This window comes from Stegodyphus dumicola, chromosome 3, assembly GCF_044657685.1.
Source record: "Stegodyphus dumicola isolate Sdum_Otavi_A_Nest chromosome 3, ASM4465768v1".
Lineage (NCBI taxonomy): Eukaryota > Metazoa > Arthropoda > Arachnida > Araneae > Eresidae > Stegodyphus > Stegodyphus dumicola.
The window spans coordinates 164,912,317-164,933,693 of NC_140770.1; the positions used below are offsets into that span (position 1 = coordinate 164,912,317).

The 21,377-nt window shown below is 32.9% G+C and overlaps 1 long non-coding RNA gene across 6 annotated transcripts in view; it reads right to left on the bottom strand.

The window, feature by feature from the left end:
* The window catches only part of LOC146998179 (uncharacterized), a 38,844-nt gene extending 22,809 nt beyond the window's left edge, over positions 1-16,035 (bottom strand). The window contains exon 1 of one of the 6 annotated variants that reach the window (XR_015040349.1): positions 15,774-16,035. This is a non-coding gene — a long non-coding RNA (uncharacterized LOC146998179). The other 5 variants (XR_015040353.1, XR_015040352.1, XR_015040351.1 and 2 more) reach the window with 5 other exon arrangements.
* Positions 16,036-21,377: the final 5,342 nt, after the last annotated feature.

Genomic DNA, 21,377 nt, shown 5'->3' on the forward strand with positions numbered 1-21,377 from the left:
CCCCAGGCTCACACTGTCAGGTGTGAGATAGGGGCCTAGTAGACTTTCGCCCGCTCATCCGTCTGCCGGAACACCTTCGTGTGGGTCCGGTTCCGGGGCGCGGGACTCTGGACTGCTGATTGGGCGCAAGATTTCTTAATTCTGTATTGCGATTATGTATACGATTTTGGATGCCGTGAGGGTACAGATTAGTGAACTTGATACCATCCGCCAGCAGAATGGTACACTCACTGATACTGAAAATAAGATGTACAATTTCTTACAAAGTATGATTGAAATGCTAGTTGCTGTTAACACACAGTTAACACAACAGGATAAAACTCAGGATAAATCCTCACAAGGTAAAAATCCAGATAATGATAGGGACAGAAGTCCTATTAAATTACACAACAACTTTAATACTCTGAATGAAATACCATTGGATCAGCCCACGAGTTCAGATGATGATTTACCAAAGACTAAAGGTGATCAAACAGTCAGAATTAGATCTCAAAGACAAAATTTTAAGAAAATTAAGCTTAGTAGTTCCCCTAAAAGTACTACACAAAAACAACAAAGTCAGGACAGTATCCCAGATACACCGGCTACTGAGGTAGCAGTTAATCAAAATACTCATACACAAATTAATGAGACAATGGATACCACCTCACCAGATAACGAAAACCTCACTGACATGAATACAAATAGGCAAAAACAAAATAATAGGAATTCAAAAATTCCGCCAATCACTCTTAAAGAAAATAAATTGAAATGGAGTGAAATTCGATCTATCTTCCTTCAGCGAAAAATCAAATTCCACGGGGAGCATATTCCTACGGGAAGTATCAAAGTCATTACTGAAACAGCTGACGATTATCGGACAGTAGTCCAAATACTTAAGGAAAAACAAGTAGAACACCATTCGTACATCCTTCCGGAAGACCGATATTTAAAAGTTGTCCTTCGAGGACTTACTGAACATACTCTGATCGATGATATCAAATCTGAACTTGAACAACTTGATTATCATATCAAAGATTTTAAACAGATGACAAGACGGCGTAACGGAGAGGTTACCAAACTTCCTCTGTTTTTAATTTCGCTACCAAAAAATGACAAGTCCAAGGAAATATACAATGAGTGATTTCTGTGTCACATGAAAATTAAGATCAAAGAGTATTTAGGTAGACAAGGACCCCTGCAATGTTTTCGTTGCCAGGGGTTTAATCATACACAAGCGGGCTGCAATTATGCACACAAATGTGTCAGATGTGGCAAAGGACATTTTGTTAATGAATGCCCTGATAAAAATAACAATGACAAGCCTCCAGTCTGTGCTAATTGCGGGGGTTCCCACACTTCCAGTTTCAGGGGGTGTGAGAAATTCCCCAAAAGAAAATCTGAGAAACCAATCAATTTCCCCAGTAGGGTGATTGAAAATAAATCCTATTCACAGGCGCTCTCCACAGGCCTATACTCTGATATATTGAGTGAAGCTAAACAAGTTTTCACGGACCTTGCGGAACTTGTTTCCGTAATAAAAAATGCGGGATTTCAGATCTCGCAACAAGTCAAACAAATAAAAGAAAATAACCAAGAGAAAAATACTTCTACTACTATAGATAATGGGTCAAAATAGACCAACAAAAGTTCCCATCTCTATCATGACTTGGAATGCCCGTAGCATTCATTATAAACTCACTGAACTGTCAAACTTCATCACGTGTCATAATATTGACGTGGCGCTCATTACTGAAACCTTCGCTACGCCAAGCACCCCGATGAAGATTCCTAATTATTTATGTTATCGATGCGACCGTCTAAGTCACCGATGTGGGGGGGTCGCGATTTTTGTACGCAACTCTCTCCAATCTTGTCTGATCTGCGAAGAGCGATATAATGGGCATGAAATTGAGACTGTGTCTGTATTTCTGCCGCATTATGGTAACGTATACTTCACTTCTATGTACAATCCTCCACAGAATATGCTTGATATAAATTATCTCGCAAAAATACTTGACATCAATAAACAAGTCATCCTTGCAGGGGATTTAAATGCCAAAAGTCAGGAATGGAATTGCAGGAGGACAAATAAAAATGGAATCAAGCTTTCCGAATTCATTAATAATCACCCTATTTATTTTCATGTACCAAGCGAGTACACGTATTTGCCGAGTAATCCCAATGCAGGTGACATTTTGGATATTTTCATTTCGACCATCTCCCTCTCTTTCAATCTAGAGGTGATTCAAGATTTAGATTCAGACCACTGCCCGGTCATTGCGACCCTAAGTACAAACAAAGATATTATGGATGAACAAATTAATTCAACTAACTGGAAAGTTTTCAATGAAATTCTTTCAGAATGTAAAACTAACAGTATATTACGCACTCCGGAGGATATTGAGATTGCGACCAAGCATCTTACAAATGACATACAAAGTGCCTACCATGCGGCCACGAGAAAAATTCCTAGAAGACAGGTTACTAATAAGTTACCACAAAGGATTAAAAGTCTCATCAGAGATCGAAATAAGCTCAGGAAAAGGTATCATCTCACTTGCAATCCTGATACCAAAAAAGAGATGAATAGACTTGGTAAGGAAATTAAAAAACAGATAAACTCCCACCGTAAAGAGCTCTGGGATGAGAAAATTGAGAAATTTAACGAGCCTAGTAGCTCATTCTGGTCGTTTGTAAAACGTCTTAAAAATAAACCCACTGTCAATAGGCCCATTTACCACGAGCATGGCATTGCGCTCACAAATATTGAAAAATGCAATACGCTCGCTGAGCACTTTGAAAAACAATTCATCACAAACACTTTTCCATGCAATCAGGATTTTACAACTCATGTAAACTCCACAGTGTCAGAATGGCTTTGCAAAAATAACCTGCAAAATCACTTAGAACTACCTCACCACAAGAAATCATGAATATAATTAAAAAGCTCAGGAATAGAAAGGCCCCCGGGCAGGATAATGTTAATAATGTAGCACTGAAATGGCTGCCAATAAATATGATTAATCGACTTACAGGTATTCTGAATCCTTGCCTGTACGATAGTTATTTTCCGAATATATGGAAGTCTGCTAAAATGATAGTGATCCCAAAGCCGGGAAAGAATCTGACGAAAACGGATGGGTACAGGCCCATACTGGGCCTGCTGCCCAGTATGGGAAAAATACTTGAAAGAATTATCCTCAGCAGAATACAACCACACCTGGATAAATTACCACTTGAACAGTTTGGATTCAGGAAAGCCCTATCCACGACAAAACAACTGGTTAGACTTAATGAGTTCATAGGTAGTGCACTGCACAACAAAAGATATGTTGCCTTACTCATGCTAGACGTGGCGAAGGCGTTCGACCGCGTCTGGCATGAGGGGCTAATTTATAAATTAATCAGTTTGCAGTTCAGCACTGAGTTAATCAAAATTATTCACTCGTTTCTTTCAAACAGAACTTTCAGTATTCACATTGATGATAGCACTTCAGATAAGAAGCAAGTACAGGCCGGGGTCCCTCAAGGATCTATTTTAGGGCCCGTGCTCTATTTATTCTACGTGGCAGATCTACCTGCAGAACATCTAGATCCAAATTTTTTCATGGGCTGCTACGCAGACGACACAGCTTTTGCCGTCAAGTCTGGGTCGTCAAATTTTGCGATTAAGAAACTTCAAAAATTTATGCCGAAACTTGAAACCTGGTGTGCCAATTGGAAAATTGCAATTAATGCAGATAAATCTAAGCTTATGATTTTTAAAAAGAATAAAATGAATCACCCATTAACTGCACAACTGTTGTTATTTGATACTGTTGTACCAGTTGTAAAAACTGCTGCTTACTTAGGTTTAAAATATAGTACTAATTTCCTTTGGAAAGAGCATGTAAAATGTGTCAGAGGTAAGACTATTGGAGTAATTCAAAGTCTTAAGCCGCTCCTGTCTGCGACCTCCAAATTAGACATCAAGAGGAAGAGACATATTTATAACTCCATTATACGTCCTATTTTTGCGTACGCTTCTCCGGCCTGGGCAACAGTTCAGAAAAAGGAGTTGAACACGCTACAAATTATCCAAAATAAAGTACTTAGAATGATTACAAATGCTCACTATTATGTCTCGAATCAAACTCTGCACAATGATCTGAAAATGGAATCTGTAGAAACATATCTACACAAAGCAAATAATAAATTCTTCAATAAAGCACAAGAATGCAACCATATGACCGATTTAAATGTATTAGATTATGTTATTCTTGAAGAAGACGCTGCACTTAGACCGCTCGCGGCCCACCTCGCCAGGGACTTAAATTTTCCCACATAAAATTATCATGATGGGAATGCACAGTGCCTGTTTATATTGTATATAGTGTATTTTATTTTATTTTATTTCTCATTTATTATATTGTATGCTTAGTTTGTATGTTCTTTTCACTTGTTTTTATATAATAATGTATGCTTATGTTTAATTGTTATGGTATATATTAATTCAGATATCATGATTGAATCTATTGGATTATGTCTGTGACTTCTTTTACGATACAACGCAAACATATCATACAGACCCTCACGGCTCCTGCTTTGCAAATTTCTTGATGCGCGCGCCACTCTTTGGCCTTGCGACTCATGGTCGCCCCCTGTAGCCACCTTTGACCTCCTTGAAATTTGTCATGAAAAATTCAAAGTCTTGCGCCCTTCGGGCTTAATTTTCAAGAGCCGGATAAGTTGCGCAGCTGCGCGACACTTCGGCAATAACCGTGCGGACTAGACTAGATTAAAGATTTTTTCAAGAAATTCAAAGCTGCAAAAACTATAATGGAGAAATTAGAGGTCGGTATGACCGCATTTGAATACTTCACAAACCTCAACTATGAATTCTAGGCCTCAAAACTATAACCCAAATTTGATTGCAACTGCAACAAGTTTTCTCAAAGTCTCCTACTTTAATGCCAACGGCATTCTCAGACAAAAAAATGAATTAATCAATTACCTTAATTCTCAAGACATTGATGTGATGATGATTAACGAAACCCACTTAATTCCCAGTAATAAATTTAGAATCCCAGGATATAGCACTCTCAGGACGGACAGACAACATAACAGAGGAGGCGGCACCGCAATACTCATCAAAAACCATATTAAGAATACCAAATTTGATGTGCATAACACAGGAAATGTTGAAAACACAGCAGCTATCATTTACACAGGTTTCAATGAACCCTTTCTGATCATTTCTGTTTATAATCCTCCAAGTAATATTCTCAACAGCAATGATCTGAACGCCTTAACTAATTTTAGATACCCCACTGTTATTGCGGGTGATCTTAACGCAAAACATACAATTTGGAATTGCCGATCAAACAACAGAAATGGTAGTATCTTGAACAACTATGCAAATAACTCGGATATTCGAATTATTGCCCCTGACATCCCTACAAGATATCACTATGACGGAAGAACATCTATTTTAGATATTGTTATTCTCAAAAATATCAACACCACCCCACATCTGCAAGTCATCGAACAACTCACTTCCGATCATTATCCGATCAAATTTGACTTTTATGGGTTTTACCCACCGCTAATCAAACCAAGAGTTCAAGTTAATTGGGTTATTTATAAAAATGAACTAATTAAAGTTCCATGCAACAATAGCATAAATAATCCAGAAGATATTGAAAAAGAAATCACTAAACTTAATAAGAAAATTCAAAATGCTATTTCCACAGCTTCCTATACCATTAAAAACAATATTACGCAGAAGCTCCCTCAAAATATTCTCAATCTAATAAAAGAAAGAAACAGGCAAAGAAAACGCTGGCAGCTCACACGCTGTCCTAGAATTAAAGCTCAAGTAAATTATTTAAACAAGAAAATCTCCCAAGAAATAATTAATTTCCGCTCAAATAACTGGGACTCCCTTATGGAAAACATGGATTTACAACCACACCTTGTTTGGAAAATTGCTCGGTCACTCCGCAATTCAAGAACAAATCAGCTTTACCCCGTAAACTATGAAGGCCAACTTAAAAACTCGGAAGAAGAAATTGCAGAGGCTATGGCTTCGAACTTAGAAAAAGTCTACGAAAAGCACACAGAAGAACATGCAGAATTCGAATACACAATTAACAACACGGTTGAAGAAATTCTCCTAAAAAGAAACTCTAATTTTGTTAACTTCACCTCTACTACGGAAATTAAAAATATAATCAAAAACTTCAAAAAGAAAAAAGCGAAAGGTTACAATAAGATCAACAATGAAGCTCTTCAAGCCCTCCCTAATAACTGTATCATCATTCTTAGAAATCTCTTCAACGCATGCATTAGATTGACATATTTTCCCAAACAGTGGAAACACTCAATCGTCATAATGCTTATCAAACCAGGAAAAAACCCGAAAGAAATTACTTCTTATCGTCCGATAAGCTTATTACCAGCAATCAGCAAAGTTTTCGAGAGGATTATAAGTGAAAGGCTTAATCCATACATTGCACAAATAAACAAAATTGATAAACAACAATTCGGATTTAAAGAAGGTCATTCCACCACCCATAAAATCTTAAATCTGGTAGAATTCATCGCAGGAGAATTTCATAAGAAAAATGAAGTTGCTGCATGCTACCTCGATTTCGAAAAAGCTTTCGATCGAGTGTGGCATGCAGGACTGATTTACAAACTGGCCAAATTCTCGCTTCCAAATAGTTTTCTTAAACTCCTCATTTCTTACCTAGAAGAAAGATCGTTCCAAGTAAGATGCGGAGATACTTTGTCATCTAAGAAAATTATTCAAAGAGGGCTGCCTCAAGGTTCTGTTTTATCTCCGAGAAATTTTAATATTTATGTTTACAACATGCCCAACCCAGAAAATTCAAAAGTACTTAAATACGCAGACGATACTGTCATCTTAACTAACTCACTCAACCCACAGCATGCAATTGATAAACTTAAGCAGCAAGTTCAAATTATAGAAAATTGGTGTAAGACCTGGAAAATAAAGTTAAATCCGGAAAAATGTTGCATAGTTCTGTACAGAAGATACAAAAAATTCCTCCCTGTGGAAATTGATATTCAAATCAACAACATTCCCATTCCGACTGCAAACTCGTACAAATATCTGGGCGTTCATATAGATAATCAACTTACGTTCAAAGATCATATTGACTATGTTACAAACAAAGTAAATGCCGCATTTATAGGACGTCATTCCAAACTGAATTTAAGCACGAAACGCACACTCTATCTGACCCTTATACGCCCGATTCTACTGTATGCCGTCCCGTCCTGGGCTACTGCAAGTAAAATAAGCCGAAAGAAAATCAGCGTTCTGCAAAATAAAGTTTTGCGTTCAATAACAAATGCTCCTTGGTTTGTGAGAAATACAATTATCTACGAAGATTTTAAAATTCCAGAAATTCAAGAACAAATTCTCATCACGGCGCATAACTTCTTTAATAATATAAACAATTCTCAAAATGAAGCCATCAAAAATGTTGTAAACTACGACCCTACAACTGAAATAAAGTCAAACGACCACGCTCCATTCATCATAATTCAAAATGGTGAATGTGTATATAGTGTAAATATCTTCTAGTTTATTCTTTTTCATTTTAAAACTGTAAAAACTTTTGCACGTTATTGAACTATAATAACGAATGGACTTTGTGCAAATTGTTTAACTTGTGTGTAGTGAATCGTTTCGACTTCACGGAAAACTTCAATTCCAAGCTTTCAATTGGACCATGTGATTTCCCGCCCCTTTTACAACTACAGGAAGTTATAGAAAATTCTAAGTTATTTACTCGCCCGAAAATTAATTTTCTACCAAAAGTGCACTGCCTCAGTACTTATATTGTATTAAATTAGGACTTAATCACCAAAAAATTTCGTTTAATCATCAAAGAAAGTGATTTTATGTTCATACAAATTCCTACCAATGAAGAAGCAATGCTAGATCACGTGATTCTCCTCTCTCGTATCTGCTGCTACGTTAGGGATATGTACGAAAAATCTTGATAGAAAAAATAAGTAGATTTTGGATTGGATCCAACTCTTGCTTTCCCGAATGACTTGCCACTCAGACCACTTTTTCGCCTTCGGGCGCGGTGCTCATGCACCTTTGATGTTTTTAAAAATTTACGAAAGGCCTTAGGCACACTTGAGATATTAGTAAAAACTCTTAGTAGTTGACACTAAAAATGAAACTGAAGATTCAGATTCAGATTCATAAACCATGTTTGAACATCGATGAGTACAGAGAAGGGTAAAATCCTAGTATACGGTGCAGCCTTGGCGCGATTTTGAAAGTTATCGCCAACACCAAAAATGATCCAAAGAACGTCTATATACTATACACTATGTGTGTAAATACATGGTAAAAGTTTACAATTGGGTGCCCCTTGTTTTTTGGAGATTCTTTTTTGACGGCAAGATCGGCGTCAGGAAGACACAATTTCAAGATGGCCGCTACACAAAACCAAAATAAAAAGTCAAAGAATTGCATAAACTGTGTGTCCATGTACACATCGATCTGTTTTCACTTAAAAAAACATCCCAGAACTGCACAAACTAGGCATTGCGCACTGTTTAAATTTGTCCATGTACACATCAATCTATTTTTATTTTAAAACAATCAGGATGCTAAAGCAAAGTTACACTATCGTGGTAACCAGAAATACGATTTCATCGCCAAAATTGTACAAAAAATTGTCGCTAATTGAAGGGGCACCCAATTCTACACTAGAGCCAAATACATAATATATACTATATATATTTTTGAATGACCGTTTACTATTCATCGTTTATGTCCTGTTTTTACTGCTCATCATAAAGTCGCCAAAAGCAGCCAAATCCCGTGTGCACCGGATACTAGGATTAAACCCAGAGAAGCATAACAAAGCAAATGAAAACAGAAAATACAGCATTAAATAAATGAAAATAGAAAATAAAGAATTAAATAAATATTTACAGGCGCAAGACACTTATTTTTACATATATTATCAATATTTTATTCAATTATGTGCTATTTCTAATTTAATACTCTTTGCTTGATAAGCAAACAGCAAATATAATAATATTTTTCGAATACGTATTTCGATTTGCTGCTACGGATAATCCTTTAGCAGGGAAAACGTATCACGCTGTCCTCTTACAAGAAGTACGTCATCGGATGACAACCATAAGGTAGTCTACTATAATACAGACGAGAAGCTAGACTCCGCGCTGTGCCCTCATGTAGCTAGCCAATTAAATTAGACTTCTCGATGACATCAGATTGTGGGCGTGGTCTTCTGTTACGTTACGCGATGGTCCATTTTAACTATTGACTATCTATCTGACAATTATATGCTTTGGTAGTGATTGAATGCGTACTGCATGCCTTCGGAAGAATGTGTCCTTTGCATGTACTGCGAAAAATGTTTTAAAAATAGAGTGCAACTACGGAGTATACTTATGTTAATCAGCACCGTACATTTATTTCAGTACGCAGAAGTATTACTTTAATTTTTTTCTCTCATTTTAAGGAAAATAAAATTACTGAAAAAGTGCTTTTTTCTTCTTTGCTATGCTTGAATTAATCGTTGTTAAACTTTTTTCGGATCTTAACGATGTGAGAAGTGTTATAAATCTTGCTCTTTATCTTTTATTATCTGTAATACCAAAAGACTTAACCAACATTCCACTTGCAAATTACAAAATTATTGAAACATTAACGTACCAGTTAGTCTTTTTGCATCTCTTGCATATTTAGGCTCCTTGAAAACTACGTTTATGGTATAAATTCATCACTTAATACATAAATTTTAATAACACTGTATATTTTTCAGTTTCATTGTCTTATTTTTTAAAAATTGGATACTCCTCTATAATTGGGATCAGATTCAGAAATGCACATCTCCTTGAAAACTACGTTTATGGTATAAATTCATCACTCAATACATAAATTTTAATAACACTGTATATTTTTCAGTTTCATTGTCTTATTTTTTAAAAATTGCATACTCCTCTATAATTGGGATCAGATTCAGAAATGCACATACATACATTTCTGAATCTGATCCCAATTATAGAGGAGTACCCAATTTTTAAAAACTAAGACAACGAAACTGAAAAATATACCGATAAATATACATACTTTATATACAATATATACAGTCATTAAAATTTGTGTATTGAGTGATGAATTTATACCACACACATACACTGTACATGTACATCTGTACATGCATGCATACATACATACATTTCTGAATCTGGTCCCAATAACCGAAGAGCACCCAAAACTGGTATCGATACATTAAATTCCCCTGCAGGGATGATGCAGGGAGATTTAATTGGATTAATTCTTTTTTTGCTTTCATTCACTAAAATGTACATACCATTTTACATTGCTTCACAATTTTCTTATCTCATATATGTTGCTTTCTTTTAGATTGTTTACTTATTTTGAATACCTAAAGCTGATCATACTTGGATTTTTGTCATCTGCATTAACTTTTTTTTCAGTATATTTACCTTTCAGTTTACATAACATGTTTTGTGGATTTTAAAGAATCAAACTGAATAGATATGTTCATAAACATTCATTGGAAATTGGAAAAATGGTCCTTTTATAATACATGCATTTTTCCTTTTAGTATTACAAATGTGAAGTTAGTGGACTAAAGAACTTACTGTCTAACAAACTTTTCCCCCTTCATATTTGTATTTAAAAACTGAGTTTTAAGTAATCTTAATCTTTAGCATATTTCCAAAATAATCTTTAATGAAAGAAAAATGAATACTTTTTTCTTTCAAAGCATTCTTCCCATTTCCTTGTTATTATATTAAACACACTGAGAACACAAATTTTCTTATATAATTGTATCAATTAATAATATAATAGTATAATTTCTTATCTTAATTGTATCAATTTAATTTGTCCAATGTGAGAATTCCAATTACATGCAACATGTTGCGGAATATTGGCAGCAATAGTTTTCTTTAATGACTGGTTTGAAAATTCATTCATTAAAAAAGTCAGATATTACATAGAATAACAAAACCTGAACTGTAATGTTCCCCTCTCCTCTCTTCACCAAACTCCCTTAATCCAAACAATGGATCAAGGAATTATAACAACATTCAATGTGTGTTACATCAGGCATGTTTACAATTTTGCAAATAAAGTACTAGACGAAAGAAAGCACACTAATGGCATACACAAGGCCATTAGTGTACACTAATGGCATTACACAAGGGGGAAACCATGAAAACAGCCATGCAGCCAGCCTGTTTGCGGGATTTGAACCTCGGACCGAATTACCAGTGTTCAGCGACTTTACCACTCGGCTGCTGGTGGGCCAATTCAACATAAGACACTGCATAGAAATGATTGAAGGCCCATGGGAATAAGTGAATTCATCAACCATGAATGTTTTCTAGCTTCTACTTTCGCCAATGAACAATTTTAAAGGATTTCCATTGAGTGAAAATGAAGCCAAAGAAATCATACAAACTGCAAAAGGAATATTCATATGTGGAAGGAGAAATAGAAAAATTAGTCAAGAATGATAATTCTGAAATAACAAATTAAGATCTTACATTGTTATTAACTGAACAGCAGCTGAACTGTGAAAGCAGCAATAGAGGGGAAGATGAAATGCTTTTATGTACAAGAAGTTAAGCAAATTGTTAAAAAAGACACAGGAAATGTCCGATTTCAGAATACAGATTGACCGAAGTGAAAGAAAAAAACACTTTGAGAGAAATTCAAAAACTGCACTCCTTACCACAATATGTTTAATAAGTTGCATCAAGTATTGTCCCAAACAAAAATCAGCAGCTATTTAAAAAAATAGTTGTATCATGCACCTACTTATTAAGCAGTGATATAAATTATTTCAATTACCATTTGTTTCATCTTTGCCTTTTAATTACAATAATATTAAGGTTTGTATTAAGTATTCATGCTTTCTTAATCTGAAATATACCTAACCAGTTTTTTTCCATAAAAAGTTGGTCTTTGCGGAATGTAATTTTGCTGTATGTGCAGTGTGTTAATGACATAACCCCTGTCTTTGGCAAAGCTTTAAAGTATACATATACAATGAACTGTCTGGAAAATTACCACCCATGGTCCCAGATAATTTTTCTTCTGTGTAGGTAGTTAGTTGTCTGAAAGAAACAATGTTCAATATAGATATTGACCTCAGAAATATTCAAAAATCATTTTTCAGGATTAGTTTGGATTGATCAGATAATGATAAAGCACATTAGGACTATCTGATAAAGGACAGAGATATAATCATGGGGGCCTCTTAAGGGAAGCTGGTTGTATTCATATTACACATTTAGAAAGTTACATGAACAACTGTGCAGTTAGCAATTTCGCAGGGATTTGAACTGGATCAAACTACCAGTAGCTGCTTGGATTTATAAATAGAGAAAAGTTCTTACTGTTGAGTGATAACTACCACCTACGTGCCTCTTGAAACATATAACAAAAAATCAGGATACTTGTTTTGTATGCTCTAGTTCATCTGCCTTACATCTTAGACACAATAACATTGCTTTAAAATATTTCAGTACTTCTAACATTTCTTAGCTGTGAAATATTTTGAAATATGTTAAACAGTATATTGAACAATATTTCGCTTCTAAGTCACCTATAAGCTGATTTCCAGATGAGAAAATGTGAGAATGATAGCGATTACATAAGTTGTTGGCAGAGTCGTAGCTAGGGTTTCAGGGCCCAGGGACAACTGAAGATTTCATGCCCCCTACTGCTTGCCAAGGATGGAAAACATTTAATTCTAAAATATCGTAACATCAGTTTGGCGCCCCTTTGATTCTGCGCCCGGGGACAGATGCCCCCCTCTAGCTACGCCCCTGGTTGTTGGTGCTTTCTGTATGAAGTAATTTTAAATTCAGCCACTAAAAATGGCAGAATTTTTTAAATGACCCATTATGTTAAAAACAACTATAGACTTCCAATTCTTTTTTAACGTATACAGGTTAAAATTGGTTTTCATAATACTATATATATTTAACAAAATGCTGATTCAAAATTGCAATATATGTTTATTACATATTATGAAATTAACATATTGTTATTAGATAATGGATTATCAATTCCTTTTAATTTTTTATAGAGCTTTTTATAAATGGTTACACGATGAGGAAAGAAATACCAGAACATCCTTTGTATTAAATAGCTTATGGGGGGGGGAATTCAAAATCCCTTCTTCTCTAACTCTAACTATTTTCAGACCAAAGTGGATTTTATAAATCTGAAGGGAAAAGAATATGGCAACTAAAAGCTCAAGGTTTGTGTGGACAGACATGTACAGCTAGCATAAATATTAAAATTTATGAAAATAAAATTTCAATACAGTACTACAACACATACCACAAGCACAATTTTAATTTAGGTCATGTTCTTATTCCATCACCTTAAAAGGAAAAAAAAAAAAAAAAATTGGTAAGGAGGTAATGATTTAATCTTTTTTAAAGATTAATTAATGGTAAATGATTTTAATCTTTTTTATTCTATATAATGTAATAGTTCTTCATTTTTTGTAGTTATCACAGTTTATTTCAAAAATCCCTCCTTAAAATATATTAAAGTTTTTTCCGCCATAATACGCCTCTATTTCCCTCTCTGACTTTCAACGCTGCTGGTATTCAAAATGCAATACCATGAATGAAGGATCCAATAATCTTAAAATCTTCCTGTTAGATGACTTAGAATAGACTTTGATGGAATATGCAGATAATTAATATTGCAGTGTATACGCATATCACATACTCCAGTAATGTTATGTAGAAAGACTAAAAAAGAACTATAGGTTGTTTTAATTACTGGAATTGTATGTTTTGCCAATGCTCCTTTATGTGGGAAGTTTCATCATTGCACAACATTCTTTTCAGACAAATCTCATTTTTGCCTTACCATTACGATGGTCTTATCTTAGTCTGGTGACATTTTAATAACAGATATCATGACCCTTGCATTATGACTTATCCTATCAGTCTATCACTAATGGTTATAGTTTAGGGTACCATTAGCACTGTTACTCATGCCTAATATACTACATTACAGGCACCCTCAGCAGCAATCACACATTGCAGGCACCTTCAGCAGCAATTACTACATCTTAAAATTGTGTGCCCTGTTGTCTTCCCTCCCTTTCAAGATAGCCTGCTGCTGAGTTTCAATATGATCACAATATTCCACAGTTTTTCATTGCCTATTAGGTCATTATGCTGCCATGGCAAAAAAAAAAAAAAAAAAAAAAAAAAGAGCACAATGGCAAAATTACAACAAAAATCTCAAAATACTTATAAGGCCACACAAAGATGCAAAATGTTTACAGTCTGAGAAGATTGATGACAGAATATTTAAATTTAAAAGTAGCTCATCAAGAAGAATCTATTAGGTCCAAAAAAAAATTCAGAGCATAATTGTAACAAACACTGTTTGAAAATGTATACACAGTGTAGTATTAACATGCAAGCATATACTTGTGAATGTATGTAATTTGACCTTAGTATTCAAAATAATTTGTGCAAACACATTCTTTCAGCAGTAATGTACAACAGAAGTGAAACAAGTTATTCTGGAGCAATTATTAACTTCTGAAAAGAAGGAGTACAAAATTTAGAAAAACCACACATAAACTTCACTTCTGAGAAATCAACTATCATATTTTTTTTTAATCACTAGTAAATGAAATCCAAAAATTGTGCAATGAAAATAAAAATTTGCAGACTACATTAACAGACAAAATATTTCAGCAAATCATGCAACATTTAAATGCTGTTCAAAAATTATTACAGTTGTCAGAAAATTACAACACAATAAATCAAAAAATATATATGCACTAAATTTGAATCTACAAGTAAAAAGATTATTCTACAAAAAATATTTTTCTCAACAAAAATTTGTAAAAAAATGAAAGCTGAACAAACCTACAGCAAATGGAACTGAAAGGTTCACAGATATTTTATTAGGTCAGCCTGTCATTAGCAAAGGAAATGATTATAACAATTCAATACAGAAACATCACTAATAAGTTAACTTTATTTTGTTTGATAAAGAAATTTAATCATACAAGCTGATCATTACTCTTACTGTTAACTGCTTCTGTAAGTTTCTTTCTTTCTATATCAATAATTTAGAACAAACTATGAGAGATTATATGATTATTTCAAGTGGCTTTAGAACTTTTAAGATGTTAAAGAGATAATTTCATCTAGGAAATCTATTTTATAAATGAAAGTGTGCTATGATTAAAGAAAACATTTGTAAATAATCAAACTTTTGAAAATAACATCTGACTAATGGGTACTATTCGGTTTCGAGGGCCGTAAAAAATCGCCAAACTATTGTTAGTGCCAATGCTGCCAAAAATAATTGCTGCCACCCTAATAATTGCGGCAAGAAAGGAAGTATAATAGTAAATAACTATCTGAGATTGATGTTTTAATTTAGATGAAAGGTTAATTTCATATAATACTTTTTTATTATTATAATTTATATAAAAATGGCTAAACATGATTGAATGGAAGCATAAGAGTAAATAACTATTTCAGATCATTATTATAATTTATATAAAAATTACTAAACATAACTGAATGGATGCTTGCATCGTTATTTCGCTACCGACTTATCGCTGATCAGTCCCGGATTTTGTTATGGCAGGCGCTGCGACCACGAAAGCTGGAGGCAGTGTCTAAACATAGCTCCGAAATTTTTTAAATAACTGTTTCAGTAAATATTTTCAACTCTCTAAAAAAGTTTAATTCACCTTTCCTATGCAATGTCTCATTCATCAAATTGAAAAAGGAAACTTCGCTTCTTCGAAACTTCAGATGTTTTGTTAGCTGTTTACTATCAACACGAGAAATCCAAAAGAGGCCCTGACACGAAATATTCAGATAAGTAACATTCTGTTCTTTATACAATATATGTTTCTCTATCACTAGAGTGCAATTAAATTTCTTTATTTATTATTTTTCATATGATTCTAGCATTATACAATAGTTAGTAATAGTAGCAAGTCATGTGGTTCTTTTCTTCGTAACTATTCCGTAGAGACGCCACATTCCTTATCAGTAGTCCGTTCTTATCAGCAATTCACACCCTTCGGAGGCCCCCCTCTTCGTGCTTAGGAATTTCTTGAGAAGGAAAAAATGGGGATCTCTTGACCATTGACGAGTATAGATTGTGATTTTTGTAACTAAGATCCCCGACCTTTTTTTTTTTCAGGTATCAAACTTGGAATTATTATCAAATATAAATACAGGGTGACGGAATTTATTAAACTTGTACTATAATAAATTACAACTGTTAAATTAATAAATTAATTTTATATTTAACTAATATTTAAGAAAAATAAACTGTATAATTTATTTTTGTTGATATGCTCTCACACTGTGTATGGATTTATGATTTTGTCAATTACTGTTTTTCTGAAATATACATGAATTTTTTGGGAACGGCAATAGTTAATGTTACTTTAGTTAAAATATTATGTACATCTCTGTGACGACATATGTCTTTTCTAGTTAGGTCTCAAGATAAGGGCATACACATTACCATGTAGGAATTCATTCATTTTTATTTTTTTTTTATTAAACTTAGCTAAAGTTTGCTTCTTAAAGACACTAATTTTTGCAGATGATCTCCTTAACTACACTCATGGACACAATCGTATTTTAGGATATTTTCTACTTCTTTTCCTTTTCTTTCTTTAGGCCCTTTCTTTTTTTTTTTTTTTTTTTCCTCTCTATTATTTTTGGGCCATTTATTTTAAATTTTATTTTGTCCCATCTTTTATTTCTGGCCTTTTGAACTCGTAAAAAATGTACGAAGTTCCTTTTTACTCTCCTCAAATACGAAATTGCCCGCCTTTCTATATACCTTTCCTTCGCACCTATGCTTGATTTTTCGCCCATCGGTGCAGAAAGACTTAGCGGGTGCAAAACAAGACATCTGTCTACACTAGCGTCTACGGAGAGAAGGCAACTTTTGGGATCGTGATCTGATCCTCCCGTGCGCATCTCAATTTGCGCATATGCTGCCGTGCACTTCGTGAAATTTTGTTTATTTACGTGAAGTACTTTGTGGTTTTGAAATTTGCGTCATGTGTTGAGAATGGATGAAATTGTATTACATCTGTATTTGATCTACAGTGAAATACAGTTATATTAATAAATCGGTGTTTGTTAAAAAAATTAATTTATGCTTGGAGATAAAAAAATAAAATTTTTGCTAATGAAAGTTATTAAGTAGTGCACTTTTCATTAAAAAAGTTTATTTCTTTTTATACATTAAACATTAAATTAATTATATACATTAAATAATAATGAAATATTACCTATGATTGTTGTTAATTAAGCATGCCTATCTTCTGTAAATTATTGCTAAAACATGTGCAAATAATGAGGAAATATACGTTATGCTAGTTTATTTCTTAGCAGGTAATCACAGGACCATGATAGAGAGTGTCTTATTATTTGTTCCTGAAATTTCTTTATTGCTTATACTAAGCTTATGCGTTAAAGTGTATTAAAAAGCTTATTTACGACACATATGAGCACATTCTGTTGCATCAGCTATGTGATAAGTTGGTGTTACAACTGGCATTTCAACTGTGAATTAAATTATTGACATTTCATCATCTGTACAAGAGCAATGAAGTGCACTGTTTTTCCATATATCCTGACTGTACTGTATTTTAATTATATCATTAAGTCGTGCATGTGAGACAAATGCATTAAATTGTTATAACAATAGTGTGAAAACAAGAAAATTAAAGTCAATTTCTTTGAAAAAACTGTTACTATTTGGAAAAAATAAATACTTTAGACATTCATATTCATCATGTTATTCTCAATATATTTACAATGTCAAGCTAATAATACCTAAGTATTATTTGTGATAATTTATCATTTTAAAAGAGGTATATTATATGTCAAGGACAAGGTTGACAAAGAAAGTATAAGAATTCTTTCTGTAACTAAACATGATTCACTACTCAGTACTAAAATAAAGAGGTTTATCAATCCATGAATAACATGTTTTTATGTACATCATCTTACTGGATGGTTGCTGCCAATGAATCGACTGTCTGTGTAACAGCTGGAGAACAAGGTGCTCAGAATTATCATTGATGCTCTGTGTTTTGTCTTAAAAAACACACATCAACCTGGATTTTAAAATGAAATTAATAGACATGAAGCTTAAATAGAAGTATCTAATTTTAAAATAACTGTAAGAGCCATAGCTTCAGTTTACTTAATAATTCAGATATTTGTGATTTTATCATTGAGGAGCTTTTCAATGGCTAAGGATTATGTAACATAACAGTATAGTAGTAGACTACAGTTAGTAAATTTGCAACATTTTTATTGCTAGTTCATAGTTGAGATATTAGTAAAGACCATTTCAGGTTGAATGTTAGCTATAACATTCTACCTGAACTGCCTACAGTACTTCGATCTTGCATGTATTTTCACTTACTGTCTCCAGAGGCAGTATTTTTTGTTTTTACATCCAGAGCTCTTTGATAGTGTTTTTTCCACACATGACAGTTCAACACAAATCGAAAACGGGGAACACTTCTACATAAAAGAAACATTCAATTGTTGGATGGATAATAGTACTTTGTACAGTTTGGTGGCATTTATGTAAAAATTATGTGTTGGTTATTTTTCAATAACTTGCAACAGTGATTTTGATTATAAATTTGTTTCAGGAAATTCTAAGCTACTGGATAACAAAAATATAGATTTTAGCAAAATGTTCATGTTATGCGTAAAGAATGAGAAATACCTTAAGATATATAAAATTATTAAAAATGATATATAATTATAAAGATATATAATTATAAAATGATAAGATATATAATTATAAAATGTCAAAATTTCGGAAAAATATAACACTCTTTAAACCTCAGTTTCCTTACATCTAAATAGTATTAAGTGTGAAAATTTGTATAATTTATATATTTTTAATTACTTGTATAATGTATGCATTTGTGAATTCAGATCAATTAGTTGTTTTAACTGTTTTAAAAAATGAAGCAATATTATGCAGAGTAAGCAAATCAAGATTGTGATCCGATGACAATGAGATTAATGTTTAAATGTGAAATGGAAAGTTGTTATTTATTATATTATCAGAGAATTATTAAACTGGGCATAATCGCCAAGGAAGGTATTGAATGCTACGCGAAAATATGTTTACTAAAAAATTTGAATTTCATAATGAATGTATCCAAACACATGTTTTGAGTCAAAAGTTTGAAACTTGATGGCTGAGTGTAAATATAAAATTATGGATGTTTAAATACTTTGTAATTAGGCACATAGGTCAGGTTAATCTTTTTAAATAAGGTAAGGAATGCAAGAGCTATATGCCTAAAGGAAAATATGCCTTCATGGAGGAATTTCAAGGCAAAACTGAAGTTTGAGTGCATATTAAAAAATAATACATCTAATTTTCATTCAATTTATACATATTTCATATGTAAAAAATTCTGATATATGCTACATTACTGTTAATTACTTTACTTGAAAAATATAGTAAATACACAGAAATTTAAGATTTGCACATTTCGAAAAATATTAAATATATGAGTATACATTATCCTTGTAAAAAGCATAAAATACATAAATATTTATTAAATTATTATAAATGTATTTGGAAATGAAGGATTTATTCTTTCATAAACTCCTGTTAACTTCAGTGATTCCGGATTAGGGGTTTTTCCAGATTATAGATCATAAATTTAAATCTGGTAAGATGGCATGCAGAAATTATACAATTAAAAATATGAAACCATAATTTCTGTGTTGACGCATGCGCAGAAAGTTTGTAGTTTTGAGGTCTGGATTATAGATCATTCCGGATTATGGACGTCCAGATTAAAGACTTTTGACTGTAAGTATCAAAAGAATTCTTTCCTTACATTTTGTAATAAATCAGTTACAAGTTTTAAACAATATTAAAAATAGACTTTTTTAATCCATTTCAAAAATACTCATAGAAAGTTAAGTACATGGAAATCAGTAGCAATATTTAACGTATTTTACCATGGAAATAACAGCTGCTCTAATTTGAAATTAACCGAACTGAGCATTAATTATAAAGTAACTCTGATTTTTAAAGGATGCCTCAGAAGCTAAAAAATCATTCTGCATTTGAGAAGGTATTTCAGGAAGAAGCTCTGTAAAAAAGAAAGAAATAATGCATAATTTTGATTTTAGTATTATAATAAACTTTGATCTTAATTTTTGTAATCATTAACCAAATAAAATCAAATTAACTTAAAATTTCTTTGTAATGTAATTAACAAGAACTTGTGAAAATATTTCATTCAAATTAAACTTTTCTGGGAAAGTATAGCATTTAATTCCGCTCAGAATAAAACATTGTTTTAAAATATTTTCTTTTTACATACTTATGACTTTGAAGTATTACGGAAAAAGAAAATATATATATTTATATGCATATTTACGATGTAATTACAAAATGTTTACCGCCGATTATGTTAAAACCTATTGATCTTAATGGATAGTCACTGAATAGTTTGGTTTCCACGAGAGGTGCACTACTGCTTCAGGGCAGTACACGAGGAAAACCAGTTAAGACCTCTCCTCTTATTTCTACCTCCATTATTTAAATTGAGGATTTTGGATCTTTAGAGAGTGTTTCTGGCATCTGTGTTGGATGGTCAGATTCTTCCAGCTCTAGTATAATTAAAAGTATCAGCTTTGTGTTCTCATGCCACCGATACTTTAATCTGATGTGCCAGTAAATTAGTGGCTAGCTTAATAATTAACTATGTAGTCTTAGACTACTGATCAACATTTTTCATTTATTTGATTGTTCGCATTTATTTGCATCGCCACTAGCCGTGGTTATGCTCTAAGTTCAGGCCATGCTCTGTTTTGTTAAAAGTTCAGTTTAAATAAAAAGGTTGTTTTAAAATCTTTCATAAAGCTTTGTCATAATATCTCAAGTGATGATTATATTAGGGTTATAAGACTAAAATTCCATTATTAGACCAAGAATAACCTTATAACTTAATGGAAGTTTAAGATATTCATAATGACTAAATATGTAAGTTTTTTAAAAAGTTAATAGAGACAGAGCTTAAATTGCACCGGAGCCTGGCTCCAGTACTTCTTAGTTTTTGGAATAAATCATAAATATAGCCGGAGCCCTAAATAAGAAGGCTCCGGCACTTCTTTTATGCAACTGAACAAAAATTTGATCTCAAACATTTAATTTTTTGCAGTAAAACTGTATTACGAATCGCTTATTAAATTTTAATTTATCTCTTTACATTTTACTTAATTTTAATTACTTTAATAATTTAGCTTTTTTAATAATAATTTATTTA